Source organism: Sinocyclocheilus anshuiensis, unplaced genomic scaffold (genome assembly GCF_001515605.1).
Source record: "Sinocyclocheilus anshuiensis isolate Anshui unplaced genomic scaffold, SAMN03320099.WGS_v1.1 scaffold1305, whole genome shotgun sequence".
NCBI lineage: Eukaryota > Metazoa > Chordata > Actinopteri > Cypriniformes > Cyprinidae > Sinocyclocheilus > Sinocyclocheilus anshuiensis.
Window position 1 is genome coordinate 668344 of NW_015552694.1, and position 24382 is coordinate 692725.

Sequence of the window (24382 nt, forward strand, 5' to 3'; positions counted from 1 at the left end):
TACAGCGAACAAGACACAAAGTCTCTGCAGCACTGAAGTGCGTAGGCTACATAGAGTAATGTGTCATCCACACAGCGCTGTTTGTTTTGGGAGGAGGAGAGAACAGCTTGTGTAAAGGGGGATTTGCCTATACTACGTCACGGATTTGTCAAAGTACCGTCAATCTTTTTCCTGGCCAATGAATCCTATGAGAAACTCCATTCATTGGCTTAGCAGGCACGCCTCTAAAATATCGCACCGCCTTGTGACTTTTTTTTTTCTTTCACTGATCCAAGATGGGCTGTGTATAACGTCACATGTTGTTTGTTTTTTAAACTCAGTCGTTCAGTTTTGCGGTGAACTAACGTCGCATTGTGAAAGAGCGCGGAAATTCTCGGATATTTAAGATTTTCACCTCTTTTTCTACGGATGGATAACAAGTACTTTAAACTGATTAAATAAATTGTTAAACGCAAGTATGGCAAGTCCGCCTCTTAAAGGGGGGCACGCGTTATCAAATGACAACAACATTCATTCAAACAACATCAGAAAATGTGGATACCTCAAGAAGCAAAAGCACGGACATCGGCGCTATTTTGTTTTGAAAGAACAGAGTGACGGACTCCCTGCGCGGCTGGAGTACTATGAGAATGAAAAGAAATGGAAAAACAAGTCCGCTGCAAAAAGAGTCATATTCATCGACTCTTGTCTGAGCATAAACAAGCGCGCTGACGCGAAGCACAGATATTTAATAGCACTCTATACCAAGGACGAGTATTTTGCTGTTGCTGCGGAGAATGAGCAAGAGCAGGAGAGCTGGCACGCAGACTTAACCGATTTATTAAGTAAGGGAAAATTGTGTGACAGCTCCGTTTCTAGTTCGGCATCATCTCTGGTAGGCTTCGAGGAGGGAAATTACGGTATGATTACACTGAATGCTGCGTATAAAGAGGTATGGCAAGTAAATCTTAAATCAAAAGGACTTGGGCAGAGCAAAAATATCACTGGAGTTTACAGACTGTGCTTATCAAGTCGAACAATTAGCTTTGTGAAACTTAACGCGGAGGTGGCATCTGTGACACTGCAGTTGATGAATATACGCAGATGTGGGCACTCTGATAACTTTTTCTTCATTGAGGTGGGAAGATCTGCTTCTACTGGACCTGGAGAGCTGTGGATGCAAGCAGATGATTCTGTGGTGGCACAAAATATACACGAGACCATTCTAGAAGCCATGAAAGCGATGAAAGAACTGTCAGAGTTCAGACCACGCAGCAAAAGCCAGTCATCAGGATCAAATCCCATATCTGTACCCACTCGGCGGAACCTAAACATTCTACCCCCTAGTCAGACAGGGTTGGTAAGGAGGTCAAGGACGGACAGTACAGCAGCAACATCTCCTGTCCCCAAACTGTCTTCTTGCCGAATACGGACAGCAAGTGAAGGGGAAGGTACCATGACCAGGCCTGTCTCCATGTCAATATCTGAGAATGGGAGCCCGACAACTGTTGGCTGGAACCACGTGAAAAGATTTAACACAGTCTCTGTGGGCTGCCGGACATCAGAACCATCACTGCTTCATCACAGCAGGTCCATGTCCATGACAATGTCCCACTCGCCCCCATCTGCTGTAAGTTTGTCCTCAATCAGTATGAATGGACCCATCTCGTCCACAGTACACAGACCCTCCAGCTGCAGTGGTTCTATTTCTGGGTCACCCAACGATACTGGCTTCCTCTCATGTGATGATTACAGTTCTAGCCCAGGGGATGTGAGGTACAACCTAGCAAACAGGAGTGAGACCCCTTCTTCTCTCTCCAGTACACCACCCTCACGAGAGGCCAGTGAGCTCCATGGTTATATGGTGATGGATAGGCCATCCCAGAACAAGATGTGGCCAAGTAGCAGAGAAATGCTGGATGTGGAGACATACAGGAAGAGGACATATTCTCTGACAACCCCGCGGCAACAGGTAGCACACTCCCAGCTATCTTCAGCGTCACTTGATGAATACATGTTGATGAGGGCTGCGAACAGCCACTCTGGACGGATAACAAATTCTGCCTCTCCTACGGTCTCATACCCAGAAGATTTTGGAGACATTGATATTGAATCTAACAGTAATGTGGGTGATGATGGCTACATGCCTATGACGCCAGGCAAGGCACCTCAGTGTGCCAAAAATGATCAGTACATGCCCATGAGTCCCATGAGTGTTTCAGCACCCAAGCAGATAATTAACCCGAGGTTACATCCCCAGCCCACAGGCAGTGGCTGCATTACTAACTCACCCAGCAGTGGATCTCTAGAAGACAGCGGGTACATGAAGATGTGGTCGGGATCCAAATTTTCTCTTGAGAGCTCTGATGGGAGAGCGGTGAGGGGAGAATACATGAATATGTCGCCTGTTGACTCATATGTCTCGCCCACACCACCAGATTATTTGCTGGGTCAGTGTGAACCAACACAACGGCCCTCCCCATCGCTAAGTATTCGCTTCAACAAGCAACAGGCACCTAAACAGGCAGAGGATGACCAGTATGTTTTGATGAGCTCTCAGAGCCAAAATCCAACAGAAGAGGCAAACAGGGTCTCTACCCTGCCCCCTCTCCGTCGCCCTGATGTCATAGCACACAGAGCAAGAGTCAACAGGCCCAATAGGTTATCTCTAGACACTCTGAGGATGCTTCCCAGCATGACAGAGCATCCTCTTCTTTGTGAGCCTAAAAGCCCTGGTGAATACATCAACATAGACTTTGCTGCTGCTACACAGTACTTTTCTCCCTCTATTGTTTCTGTGGAAAGTCAAGGCTCATTGTCCAACCTCAGACAGGGATCCCCCCTCTCAGATTACATGAATTTCAACCAGAATTCACACTCTCCTAAACTGAGGGAAGCACTCAGCAGTCCCCCGGATGGAATGCCAGAGCTGGCTGAATGTCCATGCCCACCTGATGGGAGGGCTTTTTTGCTCAATGAACAGAGGAACTCACCATGCCCATCTGGTACAGGTAAAGATAGCTATACTGAGATGAGTTTCAACAGTGGTCAGATCTCACCTCCATTCCTGACTGAGAATGATGAGAGCGCGTCAGTCAGCCCCACTAGCAGGGTTCAGAGGCTTAACCTGAGTGACCAGGGAGAATTCGTGAATTCAACTGGAATTGGTGTTTTCTTGTTGGCTGCCTCCTCTATAGACCCAAATGGAGGAGCGAAGGTGATCCGAGCAGACCCTCAGGGCCGGAGACGGCATAGCTCTGAGACCTTTGCATCCACCACCACAGTTGCACCTGTCTTTCCTAACTTTTCACACAATGTTAAGTGCCACAGCTCAGCCTCAGTAGAGAATGTCTCTGTCCGAAGCAGTGAAGGTTCTGATGAGGAGTATGGGTCTCCCATGTGCAGAGAGACTTCAGCTGGTTATCAGAATGGACTTAACTACATTGCCTTAAACCTCATGGAGAAACAAGAGATAGGCAATTGTGATCTTGTGGGCTTCAAGACTGGTGGTTGCTGCAAAGCAGGAATAAATGGATTACATGCAACTCCATATGTTTGTCGGGATTCAAAGAGACTGCAACCACTGTACAAGGTGAGTTCAGATGATAAAATGAGATAAACTGGTAATTGCTGCATGTGAGGTTGATGTAATTGTGTTGGACAGTGTGGTAAAAAGTCACTTTTATTACAGTATAATTGCAAATTAAATGCTACTTAAATATTGCAGTAGCCTACTTCTACGTAGGCACATCCAATCAATGTGTACTTTAAAAATAAATATATATAAGTATAAGTTGTATATTAAATACATATAAATATATAAATATTTATAAAATGTATTTAATACTGTATTAAAATTGTCAGTTGTCTGTAGGTAGCACATAATATATGTTTGCTTGTGTTTATTTTAACTGTAAATGTGAATATTATAGGATATTTAGGACACAGTTGTATCGAAATTATAAAGAAATTATACAAAAGGTAATTAAACAAAACATTAGGAAGGAACGAGAGTATTATGTAATAAAAAAAAAAACATTTATTGAGGTTTGCACCTCTGGTTGTTTTTGTCCGTATATGGGGCGTTTATGGTGTTGATACGGTGTTTTTCATTCAGAGGAATTCCAGAGGAATTTGAAGCATGAGAAACGTGACTATCTGAGTGGCCGCGCGCGGTAAACAACCCAACTGCGCAGGCACTATGACGCTGCAGTTTATTTACCAGAAAGTTGATGGACGCAGGGTTTTTTTTACAGACTGAAGCGTGTTAATGATTAAACACCGTTTTAATGTTTGTAGGCTCAATAGTTCTCAGAGAATGGAGCATGCAGAGGAGAGAGAAATGTTGTTTTGAGGTTCTTTTGGCTCACAGTGTTTTCATTCTGAGACCATAGCCTGGTCGATCCTTTTCCAAGAAGCTAATCTCCGTTTACTTTTTTTTTTTTGGCTGAAGGCAGATCTTTTATCATTTCACATTATATTCAGAATTTTTTATGCCCTGTTTACTAACATCTTTAAGCAAAATGCTATTCAATTTCCCATTAACAGGGACAGTAATATAAGGTTAAGAATGATTCCCATATCACATCTTCCCCACACCTGACATATATTTCTTACAGGAGTGCATGTGCTAATTTGCCTACTTGAATCATATTTGGGCATGTGCGAGATCAAATTGCTGTATCAAGCTGGAACAATATGCTGCTCTTAAAGTGCAGTGCCTGGGGCTTTTCCACATGCACGCTGTTTTGCATAGCACACAGAAGACAGAACATGCCAAGTTCTGAGGCACGTACTTCACATCATATGGTTCACCCATATTTCCATAATGCTCCAGTTGGAAGCAGTGTTGTGGCCCAAAATTATCCCCACTGGTTAAAAAGACTGTTCATTGCTGGTATTGCAGGCAGCCTGAAGTGTAAACATCAGGCAGAGGAGGGATAGTGCACAGCAGTTTAACTCTTTCTTGGCTGGAGTGTTGAGCCTTGAGAATATGAGAGAGCAGGAGGAGGTGGGGGTAAGAGCTTGTTTGCATTTTGTCTCTGAAATGAACACGTGCAACCATGTCCACGGGTTGGCTGAGGGAGACCCTTGATGGAAGCTTGAGCCATGTGATTCCATCAGGAGGAAAAACAAGCCAGTTGGTTGTTTGTGGTTCGTTGTCAAGTAACGATGATGTTTCACGCTTGGAATGCCTGACTGGGTAAAGGTTGCTGGGAGAGGTGAATACTCACTTGTTTTGGTTTCACCTTGAGCTTTAGTATTGTTCACTCTCTCCACTAATTGCCAGGCTTCAATTTCACATACAATGCGTTGACAGGAACTGGTTTTGATGTGTTTAAATCAAAGAATGCCAGAGGCTGTCAAACATAATGATGCTTTTACTTTTGTATTCTAACTCTGATGCATGCATAGCACACAGAAGACAGAACATGCCAAGTTCTGAGGCACGTACTTCACATCATATGGTTCACCCATATTTCCATAATGCTCCAGTTGGAAGCAGTGTTGTGGCCCAAAATTATCCCCACTGGTTAAAAAGACTGTTCATTGCTGGTATTGCAGGCAGCCTGAAGTGTAAACATCAGGCAGAGGAGGGATAGTGCACAGCAGTTTAACTCTTTCTTGGCTGGAGTGTTGAGCCTTGAGAATATGAGAGAGCAGGAGGAGGTGGGGGTAAGAGCTTGTTTGCATTTTGTCTCTGAAATGAACACGTGCAACCATGTCCACGGGTTGGCTGAGGGAGACCCTTGATGGAAGCTTGAGCCATGTGATTCCATCAGGAGGAAAAACAAGCCAGTTGGTTGTTTGTGGTTCGTTGTCAAGTAACGATGATGTTTCACGCTTGAAATGCCTGACTGGGTAAAGGTTGCTGGGAGAGGTGAATACTCACTTGTTTTGGTTTCACCTTGAGCTTTAGTATTGTTCACTCTCTCCACTAATTGCCAGGCTTCAATTTCACATACAATGCGTTGACAGGAACTGGTTTTGATGTGTTTAAATCAAAGAATGCCAGAGGCTGTCAAACATAATGATGCTTTTACTTTTGTATTCTAACTCTGATGCATTTATGTATGGGTTTCTTATGTGGGAAAAATTTCAGACAGCTCAGGTGACTGTTTTTTTATTTTTTATTATTAAAATTTGTTATATCATAGCAGAAAGAGAAATCACATTTACAAGCAGTGCAAGTTATGCCCCATTTGGCATCCTGGTTGAATTCCTTACAGTTACTGTACTTTTTGAATTTTGATTCTCTTTTGGTGGGATTATCAGTAAAACTTTATTTGAGCACAGGAGAATTTTGCTATGAAGTGAAATTGTTGCCGAATGGGTTTATGTTTCCCTGTTTACAAGCGCATTACTGTGCAGAAATAATAAATGGTAAAAGCTAGGCATTATTTTCACAAGAGAACAGCAGGAAATAAACATGCATGGTGCTAGTTTATTCAGTTTATTTCAGAATGAAGACAAAACCAGAAAATCATGTGCATTTAAACATGGTCAATGTATTACCTGTTGCTCCCCATATACAAAAAGAAACAAACATATAAAGTATATCAGACATCCTAGTTATGAATTAGCATTTATAGCTGGCCTTTTAGTATAGCTTTGCCAGATAATAGGATGCTGACATTTTAAAACTGTACCTTTAAAAATAAGAATGATAAAAAATACCTGAAGAAAAAAAGTGCCAAAAGTGTTTTGTTTCATAATAATTTGTTAACATATATGATTCTATTTAGAATGTCTCTGTATGGATTTGTAACCTAACACATCTTTTCATGTCCCTTACTGCTCCTGTGGTGTTATAAACAAAGATGCATTAATCAGTTAACACCATGGTATACAATATATGTAAAAATGAGAAAGAATGGAGAACTATCTTGTCCAAGTATCCAAGAAGCTGTTTTGAGACATTTAGTACTATTTCACTCACTCACTCTTTTTTTCTCTGGAATCATATTTCTAGAGGTGTTTGCGTGCATTTGCATGTGTGGCAGATGGCTAAGCAGAGAGGGGTGTGTGTATGTGCACCTGCCGCTCTGCTCACCGCAGGTCTGTTATCAGGCATGGCAGCAGCACAGACAATACACTAATGACAGCACTCCATCTGCCTCTGCCCCAGGACAGTGGCTAGTGCTTGTCCCTTCAGCCTTAGAGGAGCAGGGGGTGGGGGAATGGAGAGCTAGAGAACCAGTGTGATAGACTGAGAGATAAAGATTGACAGTGGTTTGCAGAGAGATAAGAAATTAGGAGAGCATGTTTTAAAATTGGACAAACTTGGACATTTTAAGTAGTGATGGACCGAAATTATTATTATTATTTTTTTTTTTTTACTGAAACGCTGAAACCAAAATAAAAGTTGTTATTTAGCTATTATCTAACCAAAAATGAGGGTTCGTCAATTCAATTTGGGTCATTGAGTAAATTAACTCTTTTTTTTTTTTTTCATGGTGTCTTGTTCTCAGGTGATTAATTAAACCAGTCAGAGTGAAAGAGTGAAGTTCTTTGGAAACAAGCTGCTTCTTGATATTTCAGCCAAACAAATTTTACATACTCCATCGTCATTTTTAGTCGTGGTGAAGTGTGGCCACCCTGCTGACATATTTACCTGTTGCTTATCCACATTGTGTACAAGAAACACCAACACAGTCAAAATGCATCATCAAAGAAGTGCTAATTGAGTGTTATTATTTCAGTCAATGATTTCAGCCCTCAAAAACTTTTGTTGAACTTTTTTGTTGTTTTAATTAGGGCTGGGACAATAAATCGATGCATTTGCGTTTCGTGGATCGATTCTGAGATTTTCGGAATGCATCGTGATTCGTAAGGAACTGGCAGAATACGGCTATTTCTAAAGCACACAGTACCATCTGCTGTTAAAAACTAAGCTCAGAGCTCAGACAAGAGAGAATTGTGACGCCTTCGGAAAATCTAAGAATCGATGCAGAATAATTTCTCGATTTGTGATGCATCGATTTATTGTCCCAGCCCTATTGTCAAGTGCAGGGAGAGATTTTCTTTTTGTCTTGTGTTGTTTGATTATTATTAATGACAGCTGGCAAATTAGGCTGCTGTCACTTTAAGACCTAATGCACAGATCTAATATACTAATGCACTTCTGATTTCTTTCTTGACTATATACATTTAGACATAACCGAGTGTATTTACGAGGATACCAAGATGGGTATTTTCACATAATTTGTTTGGATTTGTCCGTTCAAGCGCAAAAACATGTGAAAGAGAACTCAACTCAGTGTTAGAATTATCGAATGGTGTTCTTTTTCTCATCGTCTTGCGCTTGATTGGTTTAAATCGCTTGAATGTTTAAATTGGCAAGACTTGTGCCTATGATAAACTTTCATGACAATGGTTCAGTCAGCTGTCCCGAGTGTCTTTCATGCTGGCTCCAGGTCATCGGCCAGTCCTTATAGTCGAGCCCTGTAGAGGTTGACGTGAGCAGCATTATTTGTTCATTAGGTTTGAGGGACCGTGCTGCTCATGTAGTTTGTTTCGGCTCAGCTCACAGAGATGTAGTGTCGGGGGACAAATATGTTCAGAAGGTTTTGCATGAAATGACCAGAGCTGCTGATTTTGTTTCTGATTGTGGATTGAGTTCCGCTTGCTACATGCTCAATTTGTAAGCGTTTGAGGCTGTCGGCTGTGAATGGCTTCAATTCTCACTCACTTAGAGTGTATTTTTAACCTGTTGCAGACGTTTAAGATGTTCCAGGCCCATCGGTGGTCCTGCTTCAGTGTTTTAATTACCCGCTCCAAATCTCATCAAGAACTTGAGCATTTCCTCTTTAATGCTGTGTTGATGGAGCCGGTGTCAGGCGGTCATTTGAGCGTTGAGCAGCTGAAATCTGGTTCTGTGCATGTGCTGCGGCCCACAATGGAGTCAGAGCAGGTCACAAACCAGATAAAACACTTAATTAAGCTTTAACAGGATAAGCTGCCCAAACACTCCTGATTAATTCATTTGATTTTCTCAAAGCTGCATCCCACGTGAGCCGCCTGACTCGCTTTCTCATTGAAATGTTTTCTCAGATGAGTTGTCTCAGTTTTAGCTCATTTGAATTTTGAATGGAAACATAATAGACAGGGTTTATAATCATCAGGAAGTACAGGAAAAATTTTAGAGGAAAACTTAATTCAGACAAATCCACATCTTTATTATGCATGCACTGTGTATAACAATTTATTTTGAGAAAGTTTGGAGACTGTGGGATTTCCACTGCACAATTTACAATAAATGACTCAAACACAATATTTAGATTTACAGGCAAATTTTTAATCAAGGACCAAGATGTGCTGGAAAATAATTACACTGTGCATCTTGGTTTGATGGTACTGGATGTCCCTTTAAAATGCTCGTGGGATGTGATTGGCCCTCTTGCACTGTGATGTATGTAGCCTACATTTGGCCATCTGCTGTGTTTGAAGGGTAAACCATAATAGCACAGATTCGGTGGTTAATGGAGGAGCTGGCCAAGAGGAAACAAACCCCATGAAACACTTCTCACTTCTGTTCAGGTGTCCCGCCATGAGAGACGAATCGCGATGCCTTCGGAAAATCTCAGAATCGATGCATCGATTTATTGTCCCAGGCCTAGTTTTAATATTTTCAGTTGTTTAAATTTCATGCATCACAACATTTAAAGGAATAGGTCACAAACATTTGCTGAAGATGTACTGAGGTAGTGCTGGGAGATAAGGCAAAAAATTAAATCTTGATTTTTTTTTTTCAGAAAACTTGACCGATTCAAGATTTCTGTTTTTTTTTTTTTTTTTTTTTACTTTAACTTGTAAAAAGAAAGTTCTATTCCAAGTGCACCACACATGAAGTGATCAATATGGTGTAAACGTAAAACAAATTCACTTAAATATTCTGGCAGAAAAGAAACATGAAATATTAATGCAAATATTGTACAAACTTGTCTTAAACATATTGTTTAAGTTCAGAAATAATTTATATTTATAATATAGAAATAATATAATAATTTCTATTCTAATTACTTAAAAAGAAAAATGCTAAATATTCCTTAGCATTCAGTAAGACATTCAGTTTTAGAGGTCAACTCAAAAAGTCAAGACAATTCAAGTTCAAAAAGACTGAACGTATAACATCAGTAGACTATTATTAACAGTAAATGTTTTGTAAAAACAAAGAAAATAACAGAACCTTTCAGCCTGTCACCATCATGCAAACATGAAATATGAAACATGCAGCAGTAATTCTTAACAGGTTATTACATTCCACTGTGCTTCTTTTCCATAGTTTTTTTTTTCTATGAAATTCGGCATTCTAAAATCGTGGCTCTTGAAGAAGTTCAATTCACATCTTATAACCTTGCATTTGTTTTTTTCCCATTCCACTGCCCGCGTCTTGTTTTTCAACGCAAATGTATTCTGTGTGAAGAGCCCCTCAGGACTAGTGATTTGTTCTACTTTATGGTCCTTCATAGAGTGTGTCACACAAGAGCGGTTATTTAGGTGCCCTGTCATGCGGTTGCCGGTTGGATAATTTTATGGATAATTTTATTATATATATATTTTTTATTTTATTTTATTTTATTTTTTCATTTGAATTAATCAATAAAACCCAGCCGTACCTTTAGGCCATTCAAGATGTAGGTGAGCTCACCAATGGATCCTCTGCAGTGAATGGGTGCCGTCAGAATGAGAGTCCAAACAGCTGATAAAAACATTACAATAATCCACAAGTAATGTCAGTCCAGTCATCATGGATGGCCTGAGTACATTTTCAGCAAATTTTCATTTTTGGGTGAACTATTCCTTTGTGAAATGGTACAAATCATATAGTTGGCTGAATGTGAATGTGCGAATAGCAGATCATACACTTGCAAGTTTTTGTGTAACTTTAGCACGAGGATAGTGAGTGTGCATTTTCTGAGAATTTAGTTACTATTCTGCTACACTTTCAAAAAAGTGTATCTCTCCCCAGCTCGGTTTCTCTCTCACTCACTTTCCTCATGTCAAATTATAGAATGATTTATCACTATTTCCCAGTATGTTATTGTTACTTTCTCCTCCCACATTTAGATACTTAGATACTTACTGGGTTAATTACAACTTCACAGTTTACATACCACAGCAACGTAAACACCAGTCAATTACCATAGAAAAGTATTTAATTTATTTACTATTAATCAAAAAATATGAAGATTGTTTTATATTAATACAGAATAAGCTTAGACCTCATCACTACTCTCTTGGCTAGTTATGTGAGTCTAATCTGAATATTCTGTCATTTATTTTTTTTATTTTGTTTGTTTGTTTTTTGCAGGAGGTACTTAATGTCAGCTCCCAAGACCTTGCAACTCTAATCCGAGCTATAACTTTAAACAAGCATGCAACAAAAATGGTTAACTCAAGCAGTTCTCTCAGATTCTCCACCTATGCAGAGCTGGCTAAACTAGGCCGGGATGTTCCCGTCTGAGATAGCCATGTTAACACTGTCAATGTTACCCACATTTAGCCAGGAGCGAGAGGAGATTACTCTTAGGGGAGTGGGGGATTAGACATTGTTCAGCAGCTTGTTTTGAGATGGATGAAAGGAGCATTGACTCAGACATAGACAGTCATTCATGCAGCTTCACAACAACCATGTCCTCAAGTAGACGTCATAGGCGGAGCATGTGTAAGGCTGGGGAAGGCCTTCCCCTGGCCACCAGGACTTGCGGCAATAACACCAAATTGGACAAAAATGCCCCAGAACAATTAAACTAAATCTATTACGTCTGTCATGAATAAAGTGAAAATGAATGATTGCGGCATTAAAATAAGATCTGCTCAGGTTGCACCATATTTATTTTTACGCGTTTTACAGCGTTGTGCATTATAACCAATCAAACACGATTCTGTTGAGCTTATGGGTGCTTCTCAAACGGAAGGCTGCATCCTACGAAGGCTGCATATCTCGGCTGCCACGTCATCAAACGTCGCTGAAGGCCATCTCAAACGGAAGGATCCTTGGAAGGCAGCCTTCTTTTCGCGTCCTTCATTCAGCTGGATTTGAAGGATGCATGGGATGTCACCTCCGCGACCTTCAGTCACCCACAATCCTTTGTACCTATTACATTTCATGAAAATAAACTGACGAAAAACGAGTCAGTACTGAGCTTGTCTGAATTTATTATGCAATGTAGACAAAAATAATGTTTTCGGACATGAAAGGATAGATATTATCTTTTGTTTTGGTGTAAATTACTTGCTAAACTGCCAATAATTTAAGCCACGGGGAGACTAAACGTCTGTGATTCATTGTATTGCATTAATAGAAAGCAAAATAATATAAAGATTTGTAATACAAAGTAATTTTCCAAAAGTAAGTTTTATTAGTGTTTTAGTGCCATGACCGTGAGGGCGGGAACATATGTGACGTAGCCACGCGCACTTACTGGACTGTCTCATTCTAGCGTTTAATGCCGAGGACGACTCTAGCTTACAAGACTCTGAAGGACTGAACTAGGAAAGACACAGCCTCGGTAGAATGCAGCCTTCCGTTTGAGAAGCACCCTATGAATGCAGTGACCAAAAAAAAAAAGGCATTCAGATGAATCATCGCTGAAACGCCAGAGTTTTGTTCAGTGTGCACACTCGCAGACTGAATTCTGCTCTCTGGCGAATTCTCTCATCATAAACAAAACACAGATGTATGATGTAAGAGAATCATTTCACAGTGTAGACAGCTTTATTGACCATTAAGATAGTTGTTTTTTTTTTGAGAGTGCTTAAACTCGCTATAGATTGAGTGATTGTTCTTTGATGTGATAATGTTCTTCGCTCTCTTTCTGTAGGCTATATAATTTTCGCTGTTGAATAACCGTGGAAATTAAAACGTTATAATTAGTAACTTAAAACTTTTATTTATTTATTTTATTGTAATCATGTTAAATACAAATTCAGTCCTGTTAAAATATTTTATTTGCCTACATGGCACCCATATGATATCTGGCAGCCTACTTGCCTATGTAGTTAATAGATTACACCAGGGACAGTTCTAGGATTTCATCTTCAGAGGGGCTGATTGTTCAGACAAACCTACAAAAATACAAATGATCTAAATAGATTTTACTGTGCTTGTGAAAACTTTATTACTGTATGAGGTAAATATTCATAAATACCCATTAAAACTACAGAATTTACTTAAGAGCAGCGAGCAATCCTCGGTTTTTATTTTGTTGTTTGATTAAAGGGGTAATATGATGCGATTTCAAGTTTTCCTTTCTCTTTGGAGTGTTACAAGCTGATTGTGAATATATAAGATCCCTGAAGTTGCAAAGACTAAAGTCTCAAAACCAAAGAGATATTCTTTATCAAAGTTAAGACTCTGCCACGCCCCCCGGGGCATAGAGGACCTACAATAATGTACAGTATTTGAAAAATAATGTGTTTTTTGAACATTAAAGCATGTCAACATATTCTGTTACACCAAATACACAAAATAATGATCTTTAAAAAAGCATATGACCCCTTTAACATTATTAACATAAAAAAATGCTCGGATCCATCATACTGAGGCAATCAGATATTTTACTTAACTGTTTAAGTTCAGTTAAGACGTTACTGACGTTGTTTACGTGGATACTCGTCAAGACAGCCATTCTGACATAATTTTGTGTGTATTTGCTCAAAAAGACGCGAAAGAGAACTCAATACGGTACTCGCACCCCAGCAGTGGCTTTCTTTGTGCGTGCTTCAGGTGTGTGCACGCAACAATCTATGACATGCTGCGAGTACCGCATTGAGATCTATTTTGTGACGTACTTGCGCTTGAATGGTTTAAAATCACTTTAATGTTTAAACTAACAAGACTTAAAACACATGAGAATGTGGGTGGGGGTCTAGAACCGCCCCTGAATTACACTAACATTAGTCTACTTTTAGCCTTACCCTGGAGTTGGTTCACCCTCCACCTATGGTAGACGTCACAACATTTCTGGGATGGTTTTGTGCAGCCTCATTTGCTTTTGCCTCTCTGCCGATTATAGACCTAGATTTTAACTAGAGATGGGCGATATCTTATCGTTTGCGATATACCGGTAAAAAATCTCCACACCATAAGAATTCGTCTTCCCGGGATAATAACGATAAAGTCTAGTTGTTGACATATTTCTGTGTGCGACTGTGTGGAGTGACGTGAAGGAAGGCAGACGTGAAATTGAGCAGCTCCTTCTACAATCTGGAACAGGTTTGGATAGGGCTGTACAGTGCGACAAAAATCGGTCTGAGCCTTGAGTAAATGTACTACAGTAGCACGTGTGCGACACAGTTTTACATGTGTATGAGTCGTTTACAAACCTGTTGTCCAACAAAGATATTTTAATTTATTGACATGCTCTCCATATTAACTTCATAACATAGTCGAGTGTTTGAAATAACTTATTTTTGTGATCAGACGTGGTTTCGTATCACAGAATAAGGCAGAAATCATACTATTTTATAGCATTATATACAGTGATAAAGGCTATGTCGATTAGCATTGCATTATAAATATACTTTATCCTTATAAAAAACACCCAAGATTGCTTGAAGAACACAGATGCCATATATTTTGTGCAATCGGATGTTTATTGTCTTCAGGTTTCCTCAGTTAAAATGTCTTTATCTGCGTTTTATTCAGCTACAGCGATCACTGGATACTTCTTCCTGGAGCATTACTTCTACTATGCATATGTGGAGTTTCTGCGCAACGGCGCCCTCCGGCCTCCGAATTAAACAGTCATTACATTACGCGTGTACTCAGTAATGCTCACAGCACCCTATTTTGGGTAAAAATAGGAAAGATAATACTTTTCTCTAAAGAAACAGGATTCCCTAAATTATCGTCATTGATATCGTTATCGCAATAAATATCAGAAATTATCGTGATATATTTCTACTATGCATATGTGGAGTTTCTGCGCAACGGCGCCCTCCGGCCTCCGAATTAAACAGTCATTACATTACGCGTGTACTCAGTAATGCTCACAGCACCCTATTTTGGGTAAAAATAGGAAAGATAATACTTTTCTCTAAAGAAACAGGATTCCCTAAATTATCGTCATTGATAATGTTATCGCAGTAAATATGAGAAATTATCGTGATATATTTTTAAGCCCATATCGCCCTTCCCTAATTTTAACCCATCACTGTGGAAGGTTCTATAACCCTTATTAAATCCACAGCTTAGATTGTTTATTAAAGGACTCAGTTGCTCTCTTGTTGTTCCACAGTTGTAGGTGATGTGACATCTCTATCCAGTGATGTGCAAGCTAGCAGAGATGCTATGTCATGCGTGCATGAAATCAGCATTGCATGACTATTTCCCAGTCCCAAGCATCACTCACTGCTGCCTAGAGCTTTCAGCATTAGACACTGCATTATAGGCTGCAGACATGGTTGTTGGTAACATCATCACGCAAACCCTAAATCTCATCAGCTGAATAAAAAAGGAGGATCACCATTTAATTTATCTACTTGCATGTGAGCCTGAAACTTTTGGTCTTGATTGGCAGTTGTAGTGTTGCATCCTTGCTACACAGTGGCCCTGAAGCTATACATTATTAAACACTGACAGTTATTTTCTGTGCTGTGTTACCAGTACATGTATTGTGCTTGTAATATTAGTGTTTTTGCTGAGTGTATTGCAGGATAGGGCAAAATTCAGAATTGAATAATTGGCTCACTTTCAATTCATGAGCTGGAATTTGAATTTAATTGGCCACACCCTACTAAATGTTGAACTGGAATTTGAATTTGAGTTAAGGGAAGTGGTATGTGTTAAATTATAATTTTGAGAAATTCAACAGGTAATGACATTTTTGGAAATGACACATCTCTCCTTGTTCATAAATGTATGTAAATAAATATAGAGAGGTAATGGAGAGAGGTCTTGACAAACCTTTTTTGTCTACCTAAAATTAAGCTTATTGCAGTTATATGAATTTCAGTTGATTTTAATTACAATTCCTTAGGCTGATGATACACGGGGCAACTTTTTGAGGAATGTTGCAGGTTAACTTTGGGCAATGTTGCCGTCAACGGGCAACCAGTTGAGACACAGTGCCCACGACCTATCTAAAGTATCCAGATAGAAATTTGTTACCCATTCTCAATGGGAAAGTGCCCAAGCAACATAGCTCAAAAAAAGTTGCCCCGTGCATCGTCAGCCTTACATTTAACTTTAAATTTTTGTAATATTGTTTACTATTTGAATTAAAATTCAGGAAAATTGATCTCAATTTAATGTTGAATGGTGCACAAGCCTGCTGCATTGACAGAGTTGCATCATAACCTCACAATTACTCTTGTTTAGTGAACTACGTGAGTAGTTTATGCATTTATATAATCAACTTTTTAATAAGCCATGAATCTGGAAATTTAAACTATGAGCTTCCTCCCTTGTCTTTCAGTCTCTTTTTTTCTAACAGATTTCACCTTGACTGTATAAACTCACTCTACGTTGTCCTTGAAACAGGTGTATTAAACATTATTGAAGAGGCAGGGACAGTCCACTTGAGAGGTCCACATTATTCTTGAAGGATTATGGGCTGATGCTTAGAATATAAGGAGTTCTGTTTTGAGTCAAGTAACAAATATTAATTTTTAAATTTGAATGTATAATCATCATCTTTGCTCTAGCCATTATCGCTGGCTGCATCTTATCTCTCATTCTCCATCTCTTACTTTATAAGATGAGAGCCTGAAGTACTTTTCCATCATTTTACCCTTCATTTGTCAGATGTAATTCATACTCCTTAGAATCACTGCAGACCTAGCAAAGACAGACCCAGAGATTTTCCCCATTCCTTTAGTCTGTGACTTTCCAATGAGATTATCAAGGATTTATATCGGTGGACAGTAGATGGTTCACGTCTCATGCATGTAGAGGAGAGGCCTCATGCGTGCTGTCATAAAAAAGGAAGGTCTAAATAAAATGTAATGGCTGAGGACTCTTTTTTTCTGTAAATGCATATTGTTCTATTTCAGAAATGGTGCAAAAGTTGGTATGGCGGCTGTACAATGAGAGATATTGTACAGTGGCAGTAATGTTAGGCATTACAAAGGTCTCATTCCGTAAGGAGGCCCAGATGCAAGTCAAAGAGGAACAAAAGGCCAAAAGGGCAAACATTAGATTGAAACACACAAACACAAGCCTTTACAAGAAGATTCCAAGGCCCTGATATACTTAAAGCAAAATTGAAGAACAAACAGATGTGACCTCATATCAAACTAAATATGGCCAGCTCATTTTGGTGGTTTGAAACAGCTTGTCAGAGCAAACTTTGTGCTGGCTGTTAAAACATTTATAAACTTGGAAATCTTTTCAGGATAATTTCTTCACTCAGTCCATTGAGGTCAGACATAAGTAAAAACATGAACACACTCGAGATCTGCTTTATAGTTGAAGTTGTATTTATAGTTGAGATTGTAATTACTGAAATTGAAGAATCCTATTTTTCCCAGTTGAATGCTGCAAACCTTTTTTGAAGCAATTTGTATTATATAAATAAACTTGACTTGAATGGATTGGATTGGCAAATTGCAGAGGTGGTGCAAAGTTATGCACATCACTGTGATCAGATGCTTACTCTCAGTGGCTATGTTTACATGCAACCAAATAATCACTTTATAATCTGATTGACGGCTCAATCAGACTGAAAAGCCTTCATGTAAACACCTTAATCGATCCGATTGAGCTCGATCAGAATGAAATTTCGATCGGAATGAAGGGGGTGGTTTATTCCTTTTCTAATACGATTGAGAGTGCATGTAAACACTCGATCGGATTGAACCCTGAAACTGAAAGGACTGCGCATGTGCAATGACGCAGAAATAGCGTAATGACGTATGACGCGCGGAACGAGTGGTTCTTCCTTTTGAATAAAGTGTTGTATAAATGCATGTCCTGTCATTATAAAACTCTCCTTTCACTCGGCAACTGTGAAGTGGAGCAGGACAATGTCCCACCAGTCCTCGTTTTGGATTCTCATCCACAGGCAACCCGTTTTGGGCTCGGGGAGGGGCATTTTTTACTGCGTGATAAATAGGAGCAGCACGGCACAGCGGTTTATATGTATATTTATCCAAAAATGGATAAATATTAACTCTGCTGTTAAAAACAAATAAAGAAACCGTGTAGGAGAGTGGTTATTATGTGCAAACAGTGAGAAACTCTATATTTGTGCAGTGTGCGCATGTAAAAAAAAAAATCAATTCTGATTTGAAGCTTGTGACATATAAACGCGCACATCAACCCGATCGTTTTATTTAGCGTTCATGTAAACACTACATTCAGATTCATCAATCGGAATGAATTCAGTCCGATTGAACCAAAAATTGTGCATAAACGTGATGTTGTTTATGTTGTGTTGAGAAATGAGAAGATATTTACATACTCATCTAATCACCACTCTCAGTAGCATGGGCAGAGTTGAAAGGTATTTTGTACTTCCTTTTACCCTTAAAGCTGGAATACACTACATGATTTTTGCATCGATTTTGCACCAATTTACAGTTTGGATAAGTTGATGCTAGTTGCTGAAAGTCAGAGCCAATCTGCAGATTTGAGTTGACAGATTTAATAGACAAATCACGTAGTGTATGATGGTCACAGACTCAGATTTTTTTTTAGCTTCAAACCATGATTCCATCTGGAGGATATCAAAGGATATGAAACATGTTTGATATTTTGAGCCGATTTTAGAATGCATATTGTTTTCATTTGTCATGTGTCTCCTAGCAACAAAGCGCACATTTCTACATGAGTTTGTTGTGATTGGAACAACTTTAAAGTATGGTAGTGTAGAATTCTTTTAGTGTATGATGGTCAGTTTTTCCTCTGTGACTATTACAAAGTCGGTAAGTGTATGATGCCCAGTTTTTAAAAAATCTGTTCTGATTTTATTCCAACCTTTAAGTGAAGAAAGAAAAAGAACTTTGTGTTTTGACTGTAACTGATCTAAAACAGTTCTTGTTTAGACCAGTTCATAAGAATGGAATTGTAGAAGGCTGCTTTTGGATAACTTTTAAGATGCTTTGACATGGTTTGACCTCAGGGATTCTACATACAATGCAGATACAATTTTTTCTCAATACAAATAAAGCTTTAAAGATATCTTCTCTTGTTTTCTCCCTCTTACTTCCAGATTGAGCAGGAATTAGATGTTACTCCTCCTGGTACTGTGGCAAAGTGGAAGCTCAAACAGTTAATGGACTGGTCTGGTCTGAACTATGCTGCTGTAAATGAACTGTGACCTTTACACCTCATCCTAAAGCTGAACGTCAGTGATTATTCCAGTGAGGCTACTTTAACATTCTCCTGTTTTTACCATCTGCACCATTTTTCAGGACCTGTGAAGCTGCTGCTCTGTTGGTAACAAGAGTCATGAAACGTACATGCCACTTGTATGTTTGAATCTTTATTACTGTTGTTGATGTGAACACTTTGTTTTTTGGTTTGTTTAAATTCGGAACAATGATTGGAATATAGTTTACCCTGAAATCTGTAATCTTTATTTACCTGACCTAAACATCTGTAAGGTATTTTTTTTTTTACCTGTCGTACGAATAGCTATGTTTGTGGTATTTTAGTAATTTTAAATGATGACTAAAAGATTTCAATAAGTCCTCTCTCAGGAAAAGACTTGTATTGATGTACGCAATTCAGAACAGATAAACAATTCAGAATTATTTTTTTTCCCTTCAAAATTGAATGTTCTCATATGACCAATCCAAAGCCTTACTCTATGTCTGCAAAATTGTACTACTTATCTGGACCTAAACAATTAGAAAATTATCAGAAATATAAGATATGTATTGTATTCACTCTATTTTTTCGCAATATTTAGTTTATTAAATAATTACATAGTAAGTCGCTATATAAGAGTCCACTTTTGATATGCAGAGTTTCCTACCATTTAATCAGAAGTGGTTATTGCACATGATATTTAATAACTACACAAGTAGATATTATATTTATGACCTAATATGGTCAGTCTTTCACTCTTATGTTTCCTCAGATTCATTGTCACTTTCTTACCTTGCAACATAAAACATGTCCAGTCCCTTTTCCTCTGCCTCAAGTCATATTTAACAGTGACTACTGAGTGAATTAAGGGATGCACAGAAATATTGACTGCAGAAGATCTGGTCCAAAAATGTCTGTACCATGTTTATTTGGAATAGAGTTAGTTTGAAGAAAATATTACATTGATCAATATTGACACATGCATAAATACACCGTGGAGCTGCATTATACATTGTATTTAAATATTTCAAAGCTTTGGAAACCAATATCTTATTGTAAAGTCACACCAATCGAAGGAAGTTAGAGTAATCACTTAAACAGTATTATTAACAAAATTGATAGTTATTCCAAATGTGAATAAAAAAGTTATTCACATTAGTGGATCCAGAATTTGGACAAGAATTTCTGTTCAGTTTAGTGCAGCATTACTAGTCAACCGTCTTAATCAGCTTGCATTGGCTCTGTCTTGATATGTGGCAGTGATGTCTCATTCTAACCAGATCTCATGAAAGTGCGTATAAATAGTACGCCAAATAAAAATGAAAACTCGTGGTATTGATATGCAAAAATGGACTTTGGCGTGTATATGCTATGCGATGGGTAGGATTAGGGTTGTGTGGTAGATGCGTATCATATGTATGCGAAAACTGCATATCATATGCACGCCAATAAATTTTGTATCATATGCACGCGAAAACTGCGTATTATATACACGCCAAACACGTGCGTAGCATATACACGCCAAAGTCCATTTTTGCATATCAATACCACAAGTTTTTGTTTTTATTTGGTATACCATTTATACACATTTTCATGAGACCGGGATCCTCATTCAACTAGATTGTAATACATGAAGCATCTGAATGTAGAGCACAAAACCCACTTAAATGAGAGATTAGTGGGGCAGAAAGAAAATTATCACGACAGGGAGTCATTTTTAGCCACTGTCTGCTTTTCCCTGAATGTTGTGAACTAAATAAAAGCTGTAATGTGCTTAGCATTTTCATAACATTTAAAAATACTCTTCATCCAACGCAATATACTAGTGTCTTATATTAAAATACTAAGCAAGTAAGCTGCTAAGAAAATAAACAACAAACGCTAAGCATTGCATTGGTGAAACATGTTTTGTTCATATTTTAATAAATCCCTTATCTAAAAACACATGAATAGCACTGACATAGATGTGTTGATAGTATTTTTATTTTATGTTTAAAGCCCTGAAAAAGAGTGACTCATGACTCCATGCAACATTCTTGAGTAATTGCTTGAGGTAATGGTACATATTCTACCTGATTCTTGGGAAGATCTTGCTTCTTGGGTAGCTTTCATTCACCTTTTCTATATTCAATATTTACAAGTCAGATTCGTTTACAAAGTGGAACCAAATGTATAAATATTATGTTAATATATTTGTTAAAAAATGTTCAGAGATATTGAATTTATGCTGTTTGTACATTTCTTTCTGCCAACTTTTAAAGCTTATTTTATTTTGCTTTTTGAAACAAAAAATATATATTCAACAGTGTTCTTGAAGATCTTGAGTATAAGTATAAAAATAAATATATCTATGGTTTGTACGTATCAAAGGGTTAATATATTTTTAATATTTGCCAGGTTTAATTGAACAAGCTGTCTTCCATTGTACAAATGTCACATACCGTTCATTGTTATGCTGTTGAGAGATCATTTAATATATCCTTGATGAATATTGCTTTTGTTTGTGTTGCGAAAGATAGCCACATGCAATAATACAAATAAAATCGTTATTTAATGAAAATAAAATAACATTTTTACTGCTTATTTCCTTTGACAACAAATGTGAAATAATAATAATAAAAAAATATGACTCAAAAGTATTACATAAACACAATGGTTTGCCAAAATTCCCACCTCGTTACTGACACTGTGTCCTAAGCTTGAGGGCAATAGAGGAAGGAACACAAAGTTCATTCATAAACAATTGTACAGATTACTTACTGTCGAATGAGCAGAACAGAGGCAAGTGTTTTCCTGTGCTTCCCAGGCTCTCATTGACAGAACAGGATGCTAACAAATAACAGTATTCCAATCTGTGCTGTGAGGTCAAGTCCAGCTCCACGTGACTCCTTTTCTCAGTTATTGCATGCAGGAAGCTAATAGATTTGTAAGATATCCATCCTGCTTTTTCTGTACATCACACAGAATCTGGTTCATTCTTGTTACACCATCACTTTTGAGCTCCGTAAGCAAATATCAAAAAAACAGTTATGCCAGTGTTATGTTATATCTGTGGAAGTATTTCTATAAAAGGGAATACTCAGCTTTCAGGAACTCAAACACTTTAGTATGTATAGCTTGATTATGGCAGAAAAATTAACGTGGAAATAAAGAGCTAAATATAGATCAGTGTGGGATTGACAGTCTACTTAAGTTAGCAATATATTTCTGTAATTTGTGTAATTTTATCATACGTATGTGTGTATAAAATCACTTTATTTGATTTTATGATTAAAGAAAACGAAATAAAGTGATTTCCATCTTCATTTATATTTTATTCAGTTAATTAAGACAGATTATTAACATGTACTCAATGCACATATACATTTGCAAACATACTACATATTAGACATTTACCTAGGTTATGTAGGACATTTACTAGACTTACATACGTTAAGACCATTTCAGAAAACAAAATATGTGCTGTCTCATGCATGCACAGGGGTAGACCAAAAACATGACAAACAAATGATCACGTATTTGAACTCACACAATGAAGCGCAAGGGCAGCAGGACCTCGGTTAGATCACAGTGACTGGAGGAGGGAAGAGGCGAGGGCAATGAGTTACGCAATAATCCATGTTAGTGTGCAGAAAACACACTGTGCCGGAACTGCAGTATCGCCTGCTTGTGTCCCAGGGCCTGTTTCTGAAATATTTGCAAAATACCTCCCACAGAGACAAAATGAATATGAAACGAGTCAGTTAAAGTCATTTAAATGTAGGTAGTGTTGCTGTGTTTAGGAAAAGGTGGACGCTTTGATCAGAAGAATCGGACACAGCCTGTGTGCATGAGTTATCATTGTGGTTACATCCCTTTTTATGTGCCACTGACATAAACTCAAAAACAACACTGTCTTTTTTTTTTTTCCTTCTTAATGAGTATTTTAGTTTTCCAATAAGAAAAAACAAACTTAAAATATCATAATTTTACTTGAGAAGCAAATTTTTATATGATAATGGGAATTATTTTCAGATGGAGAACATATTTTTGTCTGCGGCATTACTGACAGTAAAAGGGAAATTATTGGGATTCCCCAGATGTCAGACAGGCCATCACCTCTCTTCCCAGGACAATAAACCAGAGGTGTTGTGTGGCATAGCCTGCACACTGCCTGAATAATGATAAGGTGGGTTGAAGAAGATGTAGGGTTGAACCACTACAGCTTAATAACAAGGGGGTGAGGTTACAGGAAGTCCACATATCTGAATGAAATAGTGTGGTCCAGAAAATTGAGTAAAATTAGTTGCCATTCATAATAGGGAGATGGATTAGTGAGCAAATGGATAATTAAGAGGAGGATGAAGAATATACATATACAAGTATCTTCACATGCTGCTTGTGTTTGCAACATAGTAAAGTCTGTATTGAATCCAATGCATATAAGCACCCATCAGTCACTTCCTTAGATATTCTCAGATACACAATCTCAGTCCTGCTTTACTCACCTAATCAAGCTATTCTTCTGCATCTCAAACAACATACCTACGAACTAAACAAAATATTATATAATGAACTCTCTGCCATACTGACATCAGACATGGTTGTGAGAGCACAGAATGTCCATGCATATACATAAACACAAACACAAACACCTCGGCAATCAAAAGAGCAACCGCTGTTTATGAAGAACCCATTAGTAGTCATGGTGGCAAACATGCACACATCCATCCATTATGCAAACACTTTATTTCCGGACAGCATGGCTCATTGTAGTCTCCCCACTGGGAAACTACTTTAGTTTCAGTATTCCTTTCTCACATTCAGCTGACACACAACGCAGCATTGGCATCTTAAACATTAAATTCCAATAACATGCAATATTGGCTGAATGAATGAGAACTGAAAAAGTGACAAAGTTAGTCAAGAATACAACAGATTTTATTTATTCACCAAGACAGATTCACTTATCTATCGAATACATACAGAAAACAACAGCAGTTACTACAATATGACCATTCCACAATGGATATAGTGTGTGTATACCAAAACCAACAGCTGAAAAGATTAATTAGATTGTATTGGGGTTACAGTACAAAGACATTACATTATGAATTGCCTATAAAATTAAAGTTTATGATTGCCTTTTGTACAGCCAGAGAT

General features: G+C 38.3%; 1 pseudogene; it reads left to right on the forward strand.

Moving 5' to 3' along the window:
- The first annotated feature begins 282 nt into the window (after positions 1–282).
- On the forward strand, positions 283–11376 carry LOC107667652 (insulin receptor substrate 2-like; annotated as a pseudogene).
- Positions 11377–24382: the final 13006 nt, after the last annotated feature.